Source organism: Equus asinus, chromosome 6 (genome assembly GCF_041296235.1).
Source record: "Equus asinus isolate D_3611 breed Donkey chromosome 6, EquAss-T2T_v2, whole genome shotgun sequence".
NCBI lineage: Eukaryota > Metazoa > Chordata > Mammalia > Perissodactyla > Equidae > Equus > Equus asinus.
Window position 1 is genome coordinate 92,025,613 of NC_091795.1, and position 13,988 is coordinate 92,039,600.

Sequence of the window (13,988 nt, forward strand, 5' to 3'; positions counted from 1 at the left end):
TCATTTGACAAGAATTGACATCATTAAACCAGAGAGTCACTGCATTTTAAAAAAATAATAAAGATGATCTTTGGCACCGACATCTATAACTTGGGAAAGAGCTTTTTGTGGGGAGAAATATTTGTTTAAGGCTGAATTGGATCCTAATTCACCCGTCCCGCAAACTATGGTCATGAACATATTTCTCTTCGTTTAGATTGGGGCTAAAAGAAGCAGACACATTTATATATGTCCTTCAGCAACTGTGGAGGGATATTTATGGAGAGAGACAAGAGAGAAGGGCTCTGTATTTTTCCAATTAGCTAGAGCACTGAATACATATTGGTGTAAGTAAGCAGTTAATTACTGCCATAGCCAGACAAGTAGGCCAAGTCTTTACTTTCTACCATCTACTAACAATTCATTCTTGATAACATAGAGAAGTTGACTGAAGTTACCTATTTAAAGCCTTAACTTTAGGCTTAGTTTTTGTATGGAGAACGATGTCCATAAATTCATGAGATGGAGTAGCATTCTCTCATCCCCTGGCCTTCTCATGGTTCTCAGACATGAGAAGATGTGTATTCAGCTCTTCCCAAGGAGGGTGTGACCTGCTGGAAAAGAGGGAGAGAATGACCACCCAGTCAAGTCTAAGATTTTAACAAAAGTCACACCCACAGAGCCCAGAAAGGCAAATTAGGGAATAAATAAAGCACCAGACCTGAGGAATCGAATTTTCATCCTAGATGTTGTGAAGAGAGAAAGTTCCTACCTGTGAGTATATTCCTGTCATTGTAGCAGAAATATGAAAATGACATTAAAACGACTCTAGAACTTTACACTATTTCTACGGAGGGAGGAGAAATCTCACTTCTGTTCTTTGTAATAAGTTGGTTCCTTTAATTTTCTTTTCTGCCAGTAGTGACAGATTATTACAAATTTAATCACACAAACACTGGATTCATTTTAAATTATAACATTGCAAGGAAAATAGGAGTGCTCTCTTCCTTCACCACCCAAAGCAATTTTAAAAGACAAATCATTAAAAGTCCACTAATTTTATAGAGAAATGCCAACATTTTTCCAATTAAATTACACCAATCTGTGTGTTTTTAAATCTTTAATAAGCACTTAAAGCTGTATCTCATAATAACATTATAGTATAACATAGAGAAACAGGACAAGAAACTGAATGAAATGGAGGTTGATTTAAAAGTAAGAAGCCAGAGAATGAATAAAATTGGTAATAAAATTGAAAAAAATGTGTGACCCAAAGGAATAATATTTATTATTCTGCCTGAGGCTGCTGATGTTCATGGCTTTAGATTCACTTTCTTGACATGGATATAGAGTAAATGTAATGGAAAAATTTTAAAGATTGAAGGACGAGGGGTGTAGGTGATGAATTTGTAAGGTTTCTACTTCCCCTGAATTCCTTAAGGCTCAATTTTTTTCTTTTTTTTTTGAGAAAGATGAGCCCTGAGCTAACATCTGCCGCCAATCCTCCTCTTTTTGCTGAGGAAGACTGTCCTTGATCCCTGAGCTAACATCCGTGCCCATTTTCCTCTCCTTTATATGTGGGACGCCTGCCACAGCATGGCTTGACAAGCAGTGCATCGGTCCACTCCCAGGATCTGAACTGGTGAACCTCGGGCCGCCAAAGCAGAACGTGCAAACTTAACAGCTCCACCACAGAGCCAGCCCCTCCAGTTTTTTTAAATGTGGGAGATTTTACTCTCAATGAGGAAAACAGAAGGCTTTAAGCAGGGAGGAAATCCTCCAAATCACCAGAGGGAAATGTCAGGGCAAGTGGAAAGAACGACAACTTCATTGGCTTTGTGTCTGTGACAATTCTAAGTTAGCCCATCCAGGGAGGTTATAGGTGCGTCGATTGGTTGAAGACAAAAACCTATCAGCTTTTGGTTGTCATCAGTGATGCCATCTGCCTCCCATAACTTCAACTTCCTGCTCTTAACTGACTCCTAAATAAACTGCAACTTCTGCACATTCTCATTTCTTATTTCCTCCTAAAACTATGGTAATCAAATTTTTAGATCCAAACTCAACTGAGATTGTCTTGATAAGAATCACTAACTGACTAGTTAATAAATCACATGGAATAATCTCAGTCCTTTTCATCTCGGTCTATTGCTTTTGTCATTACTGATCACTGCCCTTCTTTGAAGTACTCTGTAGTGCCAACGTCCAGAGTGGCGCCCTATTTTGTCCCTTGGTCTCCCTGGTGTTTAGACTTATAAAACCAAGTAAGGCTGGAACTATTCACCAAGCTGTTTCACGTGGGCCTAAGTTCGACCTGTCTAGCTCAGTTACTGTGTTTACATTGGGATTAGACTGGGTAACCCACCTTATTTCCCAGGAATGTCTCCCCTGAAAAGGAAAAAGTAGATCACAGGTCGGTTGCTTTAACTCTTTCCTCCCCAATAAGCAACTTTTAATGATTTTTTTCTTTCTATTTGGTTTTTCTCCATCTTATTTTTATGTTAAAAATGCAGAAAGATGCAGATTTTTTTTACAAAAGGGTATTTTTACTTTGAATAGGAGAAAAGGATTAAATGAACCTCACTCCTAGATATAGAGGAGGTGAGAGGAAAGGACTGGGGAAGAGCTGACTGCTGAACTCTTGAGTGATTTCCTGAGCAATTGGTTGCTAACTCTTAATTCCTAGATTCTGGAACTCTGGACTACCCACTTCCCATGGCTGGCTGTTATTTTTATGTGAGAATTTGACTGGGCTAAAGGATGCCTAGATAGCTGGTAAAACATCATTTCTGGGTCTATCTGTGAAGCTGTTTCCGGAGGAGATTAGCATTTGAATTGGTGAACTGAGTAAAGAGATGGCACTTCTCAAAGTGGGTGAGCATTAGCTAATCCACTGAGGACCCAAGTAAAACAAAAGGTAGGGAAGGGCAAATTCACTCTCTGTTTGAGCTGAGACATCTCCCTTCTTCTGCCCTTGGACATTGGCGCTCCTGGTTCTCCAGCCATCAGACTCAGATTGGGACCTGTACCACCCACCCTTCAATTCTCAGGCCTTCAGACTCACACTGAATTACACTACCAGCTTTCCTGATTCTCCAGCTTGCAAACAACAGATTGCGTGACTTCTCAGCCTCCATAACTGTGTGAGCCAGTTCATATAACAAATATCTCGATAAATAGATAGATAGACATTGATATAGATCCTATTGGTTCTCTGAAAAACCCTGGCTAATACATCTTGCATCTACCTTGTGATCCACATACCATCTTAGGGACGTTAATAAAATTGATACTGGACAGAAACAGTTGAAATTCTTTTCCCCATTAGCAAAGGAAACTGAAGGGCGTACCCACCAATGACATATTCCATATGGATATTGTGGGGGCCTGGATTTGGCCACTCCAAGATGTGTCTCTTTGGCATGATGATTATTTGAGGCTGGTTACTTTGCAGACAGGAAAGCAACTGAAAAGTAGAATTTACTTACCCTTTGTAAGAGACATTTACATTGTAAAGGAAATCTCCATCTGTAAAAATATCTCCCTCTCTGTACCAGGAAGAAGGGGAGATGACCTTATCTCTAGAGACTCTTAATCAATGCGGAAGGCAGGGACTTAAATCTGCATTTGTTTATTGTGCTTGTCTGGTAACCTCCTGTCACTGACACCCCCCACCCATTGGCATTTCCATAAGGATAAGCATCTTTCCTTAGGCTAGGAACTGATTGCTGCACTCACCTTTGACCACCCAGCTCACCTGTGACCACCCAGCTCTAGACAACAGACCTGCCACCCTGCTGTGTTCACCGAGACAGCAGACCTATCTGCTGTTTCCATCAATCGCTGTGCTGACAGCAGTCTCGCGACTATTGTAAAAGGGACATTTCAATCATATGTGAAACATCCTGTTTGGGGGTATATAACCACTCTGTGCACCCCGCTTCTTCGATGCTCTTTCTTCCTTTGGGAAGAAAGGCCTCAGGCCATGGTCCTCAGATGTCAGAACTCTCCCATGTATACCTGTTATAAAGCTTTGTTTAATTTTCTCCTGTTATTCTGTCTCATGTAAATTTAATTCATTCTACGGCCAGAAGAACCCAGAGAAGGTAGAGGAAATGTCTTCCTCCCCTACAATATAATATCATAACAACACTATATATTCAACTTTATATCACATCAATCACTCTATATTCCTTATATCAACACTTTGAAGGAGATAGTATTGTTTCATTTTATAGTAAATTGAGGCTCAAAAGATTTTAAACTGCTTTCCCAAAGTCTAAGTATTGTAGAACTAGAGTTGAACACACGTGCACTTTCCACGAGGCTGCTTCTCTGCCACAATGACCCTTCTTAGGATAGTTTAAATGATCGTCTAAGGTCAAGTTCTGCTAATTCTTTATCTTTATCTCTTGCCACCTTGTGCCTACATTTAGTATTCTCAGTATACCTACCTGTAAACACCATGCTATTTCATGTCTTCATTCTTTTACCAGTGATCCTTCCTCACCTGAAATGAATTGTTCACTCCTTCCTCTTCTTCTGGCTAACTCCTACTCAAATTCCTTCCTTCCTTCCATTCTTCCCTCCTCCCTCTCGTTTTTTTTTTCTCTTTATTGTTTGAACAAATAGTTTTTGAGTGTGATGTGGATTAAGGCTGCCCCAGCTAGAGAAGCCCAAGGTGACCTGGCCTACATGCCAAACTATACGACCCAGTGGACTTTTTTTTATGGTATGAATTAGGAGCGCCCCAGGGAGAGAAGCCCAGGGCATCCTCACCTACATGCCGATCTATATGGCTAGATTCTTATCTAAAGTTATATGACCGCACAATAACCAGACCCCATCTGCACTGAAATCATTTAATGACTTTTTACATCATCTTTTCTTTTCTCCAGTAAAAATAAGTCACGTACCCATGCCTTATAAAATTAGCCCTAACCCTCAACTCGGGGCAGCAGCAGGAGCTCTGACCACCCGTGGGTCCTGTCCCCACGCACCAGCTCTGCCTGCCCATGGGTCCTGTCCCCATGCCAGCGGGGACAGCAGCAGCTGCTCTGCCTGCCCATGGGCCCTGTCCCCATGCCAGCGGGGGCAGCAGAAACGGCGGCAGCAAAAGCTCTGACTGCCCGTGAGTCCTGTCCCCATGCTATTCCACACTATTCTCTAAATAAAAGAGCACTACTGCCAGATCTTGAGAGTCTAAGAAATCTTTCTTTCGACTCCTCGGCTCACCGACCCCACATCAAGTGTATATATAATACATCAGATAGCTGTTAGGGGCTTGACAAACAATGAAGACCAAGACACATCCTTACCTAGGAGAAGCTCTATTTAGTGGGGTGGGTGAACTTTATACAGATCATTTCAATATGGTGTGATAAAGACAATAATGAGATAATTACAAAGCACTTTACCTGTTCATTTCCTTATCTAGGAACTCTCCTAGACTCCACTGGGATAGGTATGGTAAGCTTTCTCGACACTTCCATGGACTTTCTATGTATCTTATCACTGGAATAACTGCATTCTTCGATGGACATTATGTGTTTATATGCCCATCTTCTCCACCTGACCATTAGTTCTCCAGGCAGGAATCATGACGTGTTCATATTTGTGTAGCTGTTTTTTGGAAAAATTAATGACTAATAGCATTAGAGAAGTATGGTTATGGATAATTTATTTGGTTTCTTAAATATTCAGTGTTGCTATACAATTTATGACATTTACAGAATAATTTTTAAAAACCAATACGTAGAAATATTTATGCCCAGAAATTTCATTTTTGCTGTGTAAATAATATTTGTTATATATGTTATCTTTATTTGTATTTTGTAATGATACAGGCAACCTTTGCTCTATAAGGATTACAGGTTGAACTCACGCTGTTGGCAATCTGGTTCTTTGCCACACCTAATGTTTCTCAGTAAGCCCACACTGTCCTAATTTAATACTTGGGCTCTGGGCTTGCTTCATCACTTCTGTAGTGGACGTGGGGGTGGGGTAAGACAATTCTGGGAATTAGTCAAGTAAGATATTTCATTCTCTAGAGGAAAAGTCAGTCATAGATGAGGAAATAAAGGGACAGAGATGGTGGCAGGACCAAGAATCACCTGACAGGATTGAAATAATCCCTGTATACTCCATTAGCAGGTCTTTAAAACTAACCTAATAGCACATAATTTAGTAAATTGTGTAGTTGTTTTGCAAAAAAATTCAAGACATATCTTTTAATCTCCATCATTCCTCCACCTGACGCCACTCCTAATAAATATAAAATCACTGTGTTTGCAAACTATGTAAAGGTAGATTTCAACACAACCCCTCTTCCCACCAATGTGTTACCCATGATATAGAAGTTCTGGGGAGAGTGAAGGATAAAGATGTTAGGAGTAAAAAATATTACCAAAGCCATCCAAATGACTATAGTTTGTGTTGTTATCTTTTGTGGGTGCCTCAGTTGGCACAGGAGACCAGAAACATTCTCAGCCTATGACGGCATGCTGGGTCTCCTAAGATATGAGTAGTTCATAGGCTCAGGCAAATTAAACACATTTAGGATGAGAGGATTTTAATAGTAAATTACTTATCTGGCTCTTCATTGTCATCAATGATCTTGTTTCTGTTTATAATTAATGATTGTAGGCACTCTGTTTCCCCAACCCAGGCAGTATTCCCTGGGGGAAAGGATCGTGTTTTCCTGCAACTATTGACATTTTTTAGTGCTTTCAATTTTGCTCACAGAGGAACGCTCTGATTCATCCTTCCCCTGCTGGCTTATCCTCTGGCCTTTTATTCCTCAGGATTTAGTTTGCTAATTTTAATTTGCTAGCACATCAGAAAGCTGTCATCTAAACTAAAACTGCAAAGAGTCTTTCAGAACCATCTTTTCTGTGTGAAGCTTAAAAATGTGACCTTTAGCTTTTATCTAAAAATACAGTGAAAAATACGTGTATGAATTTGGTTTCTACATTTACTGTGAACACCTGTGAAAAGACTCGGTTTTTCATATATTTTACCACCCTCTATGTAAAACATCACATGAGGGGAAAAAAATCTTTCAAAATTTAGTCTGGAAATTTTTTTTTAAAGATTTTTATTTTTCCTTTTTTTCTCTCCAAAGCCCCCCGGTACACAGTTGTATATTTTTAGTTGTAGGTCCTTCTGGCCGTGGCATGTGGGACGCCACCCCAGCATGGCCTGACGAGCAGTGCCATGTCCGTGCCCAGGACTCGAGCCGGTGAAGCCCTGGACCGCCGAAGCGGAGTGCGCGAACCCAACCACTCGGCCACAGGGCCGGCCCCTAGTCTGGAAATTTTGAAAATAATAATAATATCAATAACAACAACTTCTATCCCTGAGAAGCTTCTTCACTTCAGTCATTCTGTTAAGAGCTTTTTAGTGGATAATAGACCCTTTCTGTGCTAAATGCATCAAGATTAGATGCAAGTATTTCTTTAATCATAATGAATACCTTCACCCTTCATGTTAGTAAATATATTTCCTCCTTTTTCTCAACCCTTTTTGCCCTACCTATTGTACTCATCTTATGTCTTGGTCTTGCTTTTGTAAGCTTATTTAATGTCTTATTTGAAAATTAATGAGGTAACATAAATATTAGTAAATTTGTTTTTATTACCTAGTTCTCTGTTTTATTGCATTGCATGTAATCATATCAGAGTTTAGTGAAAAAATGAAGGATCTGAGGTAAAAAATCAACCTATAGCTCTCAATTATGAACATAAAGGTAAACATCCTAATACAAATACTAGAAAACCAACAGAACTTGATAGATTTTGTGGGAATTGATGTTAGAGGAAATTAGACAATTTTCTCAGGAATGTAAGATTCACTTAATATCAGAATGTGTTATGATATTACACCATGCCAGTTGATTCAATAGGAAATATGACATACCATCAATTTGCATTGAAACAGTGTTTTATTGATTTGTCCAAAAGGCAATGCTTGCTTCTGCCTCTGTACCTATTGTGCTTTCTGCTCAAACACAGCAACTTTCTGAATTTTGACTGGATTGACTCAAACAGATTCATTGAATTTATTTTTTCTCATTCAAAAATATTAATTGAATATTATTTCTATGCCAGACCTTATTCTAGACAGCAGGGGGAAAAAATAAATGCTAAACGTGTGGTCCCTGGTCTATAGGAGCCTGCATTATGCAATGAAAGGGCTTTTACAAGTTAACTAGACCAGTGGTTCTGGACACCCAGCCCTGGAACATGAACTGAGTCAGCTCTCCAAGATTTACCTGGGGAAAAAGTTAAACTATAGATTCCTGAGCCCCACAAGAGCTACAGAATCAAAATCTTCAGATGTGGAGTAGAGGAATCTGTATTTTGCACAAACTCTTAAAGTAACTTGGATGAAGAGTTTGGGACCGTTGCCTAGTCCCACCTTCCATATAATGTATCTAATGGCACATCACTGGATACCTAAAAAGGGCTTTAAGTAAACAGTTTGAGGGAGAAGAAAGAGCCAAGAACTTAAAGCATAAAAGAATAACCTTACCAAGACCCCAAACACAATTTTTCCTTGAGAATCACTTCCTTGTGTACTTTTCCAAATATTTCCTTCACAGTCAGAAAAAACAAAAGTGGATCTGAAAGATATTTTCAATATGTATATCAACTTATTAAAATGAAAATCCCCAAAGCTCATGGGATCTCATAAGATGTACAAAACAAAAAGGTGGCAGTTGTATCCACCTCAACACTAATTGGATCCCACCTGGAGCTCAGAGCATCACACTTCGGTGAGACATCATAAAATCATGGCTTGTTCAGAAGTGCAACCAGGATTGTCATGGTATTGAAAATTATTGCATGAGGAGTAACAAGGATGTTAAAATGAGATTTTTATTCCATAAAATTGAAAAAAATACCTGAGCTTGGAGTCAAATCCTTGCTCTCCCACTTATTACAGGTAGTAGACACAGAGTTGCTGCCCCCTCTCCCTTCTTCAGGCTGACACACCATCTCTGCTGCTGGGACTATTTGGGGCGTGCTCTCAGCCATGGATACTGCCTCTTCAAGGTTATGTCTTCTCCTAGGGCTGGCCCATGGCCAATGATGAGCTGGAGTGGGCATACATATATCCGGCCCTTTTGTCTTAATTTGGGACAGCTTCAAAGGGTGATCCCAGCTCCAGATTGAAGTCTCAGCTGAAACCCTTTTGGGGCAACTTTTCCTTCTATCTTATTCTGCTTTGCTCCTTCCTCATTGTGTATCTCCTGAAGTCACTCCCCAAAGAAGACTCACCCAGAGCTCTCCATCGCAGAGGTTCTTTCCAGGAAGCCTAATCTAATACACTAGATGTATATGCTTTAATGAGCCAGCATCTCAGTGCCTTACTTTCCTCACCTATAAAATGGGGAATGAAATATTTATTTGGAGGATTAAATGAGAGAATCCACAAAAGAAAGAACACATGGCACATAGTTGGGGATTAATCAATGACTATATGTTTACTTAATTTTTTAAGTCCTTTAACATATACTAAAACATAGTAATAAATTGGATGGTTCCTCCATCTATAAATCTACATTTTATAGAACATTATTAGATCCACGATCTCATTAAAAAGCACTTATGTCTTGTTGGAGAGATAGCAACCTTTTCCAATTATGAACTTACAGAGAGCTTCCTACCATCCTCTCCAGCTGGAAATGAATCTTGTTTCATGACGCCATTTCTGTTGTTAATTGAGGCTTTATTTATCATTGTTATTTCTTTCAAAGTTTGTATATGCTATAAATTCTAGCCTATCTTGAATGGAGGGAAAATAATTGGAAATCTGTTTCCCCATCAGCTAAGTTTTCTCCTTTTGAGAGACAAGAAACCAAATCCCACCTACAGGAAAGCAAAGGGGAGTAACTTCTTCTGGTGTCAAAATGCAGGATGTGTAAGTGACAAAACCAAGAGTGTAAAAGGTAGTGTGAAAGAAAAAGGAGGAAGTGTGAAAATCAGAGGATGAAAGAAGAATCGGAAGAAAATAAGACCAATCAGGCTTTAAAATTGGCTATAAATCACAAATGTATTGTTTTAACTGATTTTTTGCAAAGGGTTAAAAAGGTAAAAATAGGATTAACCGTCTGAAAAAAATAGGGAGTGTATTTTATGAGCTAGATGCCCATCAACAACTAATTGAACAAGACATTACAGAAAACAGTGCATGAAACCTCTCTGCAGCCCTTTCATGGTCTAATGCTTTCTGCTTCAAGGAATTAACTCGTCCAAGGCCTCAGAGCTAGTAAAAGGCAGAGCCAGAATTGAAATCCAGGCTCTCCTGTTCCAAAATCCTGCACGGTGCCCTACAAATCCACTGGATTCATTATATCAGATGTTCCTTCTGCTGAGCATATTAGTGGGTAGAATATTTTTATAGAGTGTATTGATAGAAACAATGAATGTGAAAGCGCCCAGCACCATCCCTGGAACATAGACATAGACACTGAATTGAATGTTTAGTAAATCTAAGCGCATAGTTGCATCTGGCTTTCTCATTCAGTACTGTGCTGCTGATCCTTGCTGTTTATGCACTCTTAGGTAATTAAAAAGATTAAGTGACCAGTGATTCTTTGATGGATGCTGTGAAACATAGAATTGTATTTTTAATTGTAATATAGATCACTCTGTTAGATGTGGCCTGGTGACAGACTTGCTAGCCTAGATCTACAGGTTCCTAAAAGCAAGTGTTGTCTGCTTCTGTCCTTCCCAGGCTGCCTCTCCTTGGCCCCATCGCAGAAGACACCAGATCCAACAGAAAGCACGTGAGTTTGGAATTAGATGTGCCTGGGTTTGAGTGCTGGCTCCAATGCACATTAATTGTATGACTGCGGGCAGGTCATTCACTTTTTTGTGCTTCAAGTTTACATATACAAATGGAAATCATAATATCTCTGTCACACAATTGTTGTAATATATAGACTAAATAAATGTGAAATAAAATTAAATTTAAAAATTTCATAGTAACATTTCAATGCATGTAACTTTCCTCTTCTCCTCTCCCATCTGGTCTTCTCTCTATATACATATATATGTATAAAGCCATTATATATATTGTAGGGGAGGAAGACATTTCCTCTTCCCAAATGTGGGTTCGTCTGGCCGGAGAACGAATTAAATTCACATGAGACAGAATAGCAAGAGAAAATTAAACAAAGCTTTATGAGGAACCATGGCCCGGGGCCTTTCTTCCCGAAGGAAGAAAGGGCACCGAAGAAGTGGGGTGCACATAGTGGTTATATACCCCCAAACGGGGTGTTTCACATGTGATTGAAATGTCCCTCCCACAATAGTCACAAGATTGCCCTGTCGGCACAGCGCTTGATGGACACAGCAGGTAGTGGTCTGCTATCTCAGTGGGCGTAGCAGGAGGCAAGTGGATTGTCTGGAGCTGGGCGGTCACAGGTGAGTGCAGCAATCAGTTCCTTCCCTAAGGAAAGATGCTTAATCCTTAAAAAATGCCGAAGTTGGGAGGGGTAGGGAAGTCAGTTACAGGAGGTTACCAGACTAGCACAATAAAATGTAGATTTAAGTCCTTGCCTTTGGTATTGATTAAGAGTTTTCAGAGAGAAGGTCATCACCTTTCTTATTCCTGGTACAGAGAGGGAGGCACCTTTTACAGATAGAGATTTACCTTACAAATGTAAATGTGTCCTAAGGAAGGGCAAGTTCCATTCCTCAGAGCCTCCCTCCTTGTCCCAGTTTATCAAAAGCAATCGGCCTCAAATAATCCTGATGCCAAAGAGACATATCTTGGGGTGGCCAATTCCAGGTCCCCACAATATATAAACCCTTAATAAACATTAGTCTCGATCTCCTTGCAAGCAAAAAGATAAAAATAGCAAACCATAATCTTACATTTAGATACATAAGTTCAATAACTATATTGAACCTCTGATTTTGAAGGCAATGGGTCACCATTTACTTAAAAGTCGATTTCATCATTTTTATTGCAGGAAATATTTCTCTTACCGAAAGCGAACAATTTTATCTATCTAAACAGTAGGATCATAACAATTTTCTTCCCTGTTTGTCCTAAAGCTCCAGATGGGCTTATTGTTCTCAAAGTGACATGCACCCCCACCTTTAATTGAAGGGAAATCTGTGGTTCTTGGCTATTTGTACTCCCGAGTTGAAAACTCTCACTACCTAACACATTCACCCTTGATGCTGAGATCTTCCAGGATTGATTTTTTTTTCACAGCTCAGCAAAAGGTATGCGAGAACAATTTATTTATTTACTTATTATTATTTCCCTCCTAAAATATTACAAAGGACTCTCTTTTTACTAAATTTATTCTCCTCTGGATATCATTTTCTCTCCTCTAGTGACTGGACAAAAAAAGAAAACATTTTTAGACAACAACATGACTGAGAGAATTATCTGCTTTCATGAAAACTGCCAGAAATGGTATTGTGAACACATCTTGCCTTTGTTATTTCTCATTATCCCCCAGAGTTCTTTAGTTTTCTCTTTGTCTTTGAAGGAAATCTGTGCTCTTTTCAGCCCAAAACGAATTAAAACCATACCCAGTGTTTCAAATATAGATATTTACATTTAAATGTTCTTTAGTAGAAGAAAAAATGGAACAGGGACAAAAAAGATAATACAATGCCTGTATGCCTTGCACATGTCTGCACTTGGTGTGTTAGAGTTCTGGAATAAACCCTGCCCTTGGCACAGAATGGGAATTGAACTGCTCAAAACTAGGACACAAACTGGTATTTGGTGCAGTATTGCTGGCCTTTTTTCACAGCTCATGGAAGCTACCCCGTCAGCAAACTTTAATAGAGAGAGGATACACTGGCAGATCGTATGCCAATCTCTGGAAGAGGCACCAGTGGCGTGAGCTGGTGCTGTGGCTGTAAACAATGCAAATATGAAGCCATTTGAGAAGGAAACACTGTTCTTTACTCTCGAAAGTACATAATGTGTAATTTTGTGAGACTTGGAATACCTTAAAATGTGTTTTTTCTCTCTTACATTTAATTAATAGTTGGGATGTAGAATTTTAGGTTGGAAATGTTTTGTTTTGTTTTCAGAAATAGGAAGCATTATATTGTAGGGGAGCAGAATTCGCTACCCCCAAATGTGTCTCTTTAGCTTGGTTATTTTTAAGAACAAAAGACTCAGAAAGAAACTTTGAACTTCCCCCTAACTGCCTAAAAGAATTTAAGGTAGAAGGCCTACTGTAGGAAGGAGCTCCCACCATAGATAACTATAGTATAATATGAACTAGGTGTGGTAGACGGGGAGGAACCCAGCAGGGCCCATTAGATCAAAGTCATCTCCATGTCCCATTGTCTCTGCATGGCCTGGCAAACACCTGTTTACCAAACATTTGCTTTCCACCTCCATGTGAATTGCCTTCCTCCCCTTAGAAGTCCCAAACCACTGCCCCCAACATTCTCTTTTGTCTTTAGCTGAAGATGGTATTTAAGGTGGTGGCTTTGGCCATTTTGGAGAGTTACTCAGTTTTCCTGGGTTTCTCTCACATATACATGTTATTAAACTTTGTTTGATTTTCTCCTGTTATTCTGTCTCACGTCAGTTTAATTCTTGGACCAGCCAGAAGAACCCATAAAGGCAGAGAAAACTTTCTTCCTCCCCTACTAAATATTTCTAGTTTTCAGTGTTGCTGGTAAGAAGTGTGCTCCATTTCCAATACTTGTTATTTCGTTTGAGGCAGTTTTTTCCCCCTCTCCTTGGAAGTTTGTAGAGCCACCTCCTGTCTCCTATTGTTTTGCAATTTCACAATTTAATACCTAGAAATGGTACTAAATTCGTATTTTTGGTTAAGCACCAGCTATCCATTCCAATGTGAAACAGCATTATTTTACTTTTAGGAAATTATCTGGAAATATTTCTTGGATTACTTTTTCCCTCTCTTTCTAAAAGTTTGTCTTTCTAGCGCTCAGGTAATGCAGATACCTGAACTCCTGTGCTCACCCTCTCATTTCCTTATCTTCTTGCTCCTATTT